The following is a 4,059-nucleotide window of genomic DNA, read 5'->3' as shown; positions in this document are numbered from 1 at the left end:
AGGCACAGAGGAAGCTGAACCAGCAAATGATGGAGATGATGCAGAGGATGTACCCGAACGAGGTGTTCCCGGACGTGCCAGACCCGTAGTTTTTTTTTCCCCAATCTCGGAATGTTTTATTTTTATTTGTGAAACTTTGAATATTAATTAGTATGATTTCAATTTTACTTTTAATTTCATATTTTCGAATTTAAATTTCAGAAATTTTATTTTTTCAAAAAAATTAATATTTTTTACATTTCGAGGAAATTAATTATATTTTTCACTACATCGATCGATGCGTTTTTGAACAAAAACGCATCGATCGATCCGTTTTTTTTAAAAAATATAGCGAGGGACATTTCCCTCGGAATTTTCCGAGGGACAACTCCCTCGGAAAATTCTGAGGAACGGATCCCTCGGAATATACCGAGGGAACAGTTCCTCGGAATAAACCGAGGAAAAAGTCCGTCGGTATACTCCTATCGATCGATGTATATATGTCCAAACACGCATCGATCGATGAACTTCCGAGGAATTATCCCGACGAAGTTCTACCTCGGTATATTCCGAGGACTTTTCCGACAAACAAGGGATCCTCGGAATTTCCTCGGAATTCCGTCGGAAAATTCCGAGGGATTTCAGAGGAAAAAAGAAATTCCGAGGAATTATTTCCGACGACGTATTTCGTCGGAATTGCGTCGGAATAACGATATTCCGACGAAATTCCGACGATTTTTTCCCTCAGAATCCTTGATGTTTTCTTGTAGTGAATAGTGTATGCGTTGGCAATACTATTGGTAAAAGAGAGAGAGAGAGAGTTACTTTTCAAGCAGCCAACACTATGGCCAGATTCCAGATTTAATCGGCTATTAATAGTTTACATTAATTTTAATAAAATAATTAACAATTCAAAAATTATGCAACATATCCTTTATATCTATATAAACAAAGGAAGCTTTGCTCTCTCCTTTGGATGTCCAGCTCAGCAATCATCTAGGGACTTTGTGGACACATGGCACTCCCAATCTCTTTATATATAAAGAAGACATTGAATCACTCCTAGGGAGTTCAGCTCGGATGCCACATCATCAATTCGTGCAAGGAGAGCGCGACACCTGTCCCTATCTCCAAACTCACCGTTTCATTAAACTGAAGTTATAATTGATATGGGCTTTGTTTAGTGTTTGACAAATGACTTGGCCCGCTGGCGAGCAAATCTCAGCCTCCCAATATGTCTTCCATGATTTAGGTTTCATCACACTTTGTGTTCTCCCCCCGTTCTGGAGACTGATTTGCTTAAGGCGTCGTGACGATCCTGTTCGTTGGGGTTTCGATCACGTCTTTTGGCTTTCTTTCCATTAATCGAAACTAAACGTCTCAACCAATTACAGATCCATCGCATTAAACATGTTCTTAACTCCTTTAGCCACGATCTCTACTTCAATGTGTGGTTATCTTTTGAGAGGTGGTGTGTCTGCGGATATAAAAAGGTATGATTTCCTCCTCTCAAAAGACAGCTACTGGGTTTTGGGTTGCGGCTGAGCCTGTTCGAGGACGCTGAGCGGCTTGTGTCTGATGCTTCTGAGAAGAAACACTTGAAATCTTGCATCGAGCAAGCGAAAGAGCAGCTAACCGAAGTGGATCATCAGCCGACCGTGAGATCGCAAGGCTATCTTTTCGAGGGACATCTGACGGTTGATCGTGAGCCGCCGCAGCCTCAGTGTCTGGTGCAGCAGAATCTCATGTCTGCTTTCTCTTCGATCGTTGCCGGTGAGTCCTCTAATGCTGCTGATGTTGGAAACATTCTTGGGGAAACGACTAATTTGATGTAGGAACTCATCAATGGTCTTGACAATATCATCTCAGGGGTAGTTTTTAATATCTTTTTGGCATTGCCCTTATGTGTTTTAGAAATTGTTTAGCCCCAACCTCCAAATATGATATTGGCAGTGTCTTTTGCTAAGATACATATGATATGTTTATGCAGATACTAGAAGATGGTGGACCACCGAGAGCTCCACTGGCGAGTAAAGAGGTTGTGAAGAAACTTCTAGTGATTGTTTTCAGTGAGGAAATGCTTAAAACGTTAGGAGCAGAGGTGGAATGTTGCATCTGCAAGGAGAATCTGGTCATCGGCGACAAAATGCAAGAGTTACCATGATAGCACACGTTTCGCCCTCTTTGCCTAAAGCCTTGGCTGGTAATAAAAAAAAAACCATCCTTATTTATTGTTAAAAGTTGCATAGCTTATGATCAAACTGTTTGTGTGCTCTGTGACAGGACGAGCATAACTCTTGCCCTATATGCCGCCATGAGTTACCAACAGATGATCAGAAGTACGAGAGCTGGAAAGAGAGGGAGAAAGAGGCCGAGGAAGAGAGGAAAGGCGCATAAAATGCTGTCCGTGGAGGCGAATATATGTACGTTTAGGAATCGTGACACTTCATTTGCGTTCTTACATTTCACATGTTGGTCCTTTCACATGTAGTTTACTCTCTCTTTTTTTCTATGTACTGCTCTTATTCTTACTGAACCTCATTCCCATAATTAATACAGAAATTCTCACTTTAAATTTATATATCACAAGCTGTTCACAAAAGAAACAGATTGATCTCTTAGTTTTAGTGACATAAGAAACTTTCTCCTAATGTTAATCCTAAATTGGTTGCAGGTATAAAGCCATGTCCAAGAATTGGTAAATATGCTCCTGTCTATATCACCATTGGTGATGGAGAAAAATTGAAGCCTCAACACCACTGCAAATGAAGCAGAGGCAGCAGAAGCTGAAGAAAAAGCAGCTCAAGCTTACGCTGAAGAAGCTTCAAAGATACTGAGAGGACGAAACATCTGAAAAATGGTAAACACACTCACCTTATATCACACAACACACTCACACAACACACGATAAAGAAAATACTTTTTCAGGGTCATATTGAAAACTTGATATATGGCGTGATAGAGAAGGAAGAAGAATGTGTTGCATGTGAAGAAAAAGAAGAATATGTTGCAGGCGAAGAGAGAGAGAAGCGTAGAAGTAGAGTCTGTTGATAATTTTCTACTTGGAAACTCTTTTTCGTTGTAAACAGGAATCTCAGTTGCTAATCTCTTTCTATCTGTAAAAAATAATTCTTTAGCTGGTGGATTTTTGCAGATAAAAAATGTAATATTGTGAAATTGGAAAGATATGCGGGCAAGTTTAGGGCTAGGCAAATAAACTGAACCCAAAAATCCGAACCGATCCCGATCCAATAAAAATTAATCCGAACCCGACATAAATACCGAATGGATCTTGTTTTTTGGTATTTTGGATTATGGGTATTATCCGAACCGAACCCGGACCTAAATGGATATCCGATATAACCCGAAACATTTAAAATCACAAAAGAACTTCTACCAAATATGATTTTAATTCTTAATATGTATCCAAAATACTTTAAGATATTATTGAACTTCTAAAATAATTATCTGTTACATGAAGGTTGATGGTGGAATGTGGCGGTTGATGGTGGAATGTGGCGGTTGAAGCCTGAAGTTTTTAGATTTTGGTTTTGTTTTCATTGAATAATGTTTCTCATTTCATGAGAACTTAGTTTTTGTTCTATGATTTCATTTATCTGGTTTTCTTTCTATCACTAACTATGTGAGAACTTAGTTTTTGCTCTATGATTTCATTTATCTGGTTTTCTTTCTATCACTAACTATGTTTATCGTTCGCTTGATTTTGAATGATCACTTTTGATGTTTTTTCTTATTTTTGAATCGATTTGACTTATGTTTTGACTATTAAAATATGTACAAATCATGTATTTTAAATCCGAAGAACCGATTTCATTTATGTTTTATTTACAAAATAGGTACAAATCATGTATTTTTAAACCGAAGAACCGATTGGGACCCGAACCCGAAAGTACAATGGGTTATACCGGTTCTTTGAAGATTACTAACCCCGAGCCGAATCCATTAGAACCCAAACCGGTCCCGAATCGAACTTTTATATAACCCGAATGGGATTGATTTTGATAAACCCGAAAAACAAAAAGCCGAATGGATAAAACTGAAACCCGATTGGGACCCCGA

At 38.7% G+C, this 4,059-nt stretch overlaps 1 pseudogene; it reads left to right on the top strand.

Moving 5' to 3' along the window:
- Positions 1-811: 811 nt before the first annotated feature.
- LOC106425173 lies at positions 812-2,970 on the top strand (annotated as a pseudogene).
- Positions 2,971-4,059: the final 1,089 nt, after the last annotated feature.

This window comes from Brassica napus, chromosome C6 (assembly GCF_020379485.1).
Source record: "Brassica napus cultivar Da-Ae chromosome C6, Da-Ae, whole genome shotgun sequence".
Taxonomy (NCBI): domain Eukaryota; kingdom Viridiplantae; phylum Streptophyta; class Magnoliopsida; order Brassicales; family Brassicaceae; genus Brassica; species Brassica napus.
This window is presented reverse-complemented; position numbering and strand designations above follow the sequence as displayed.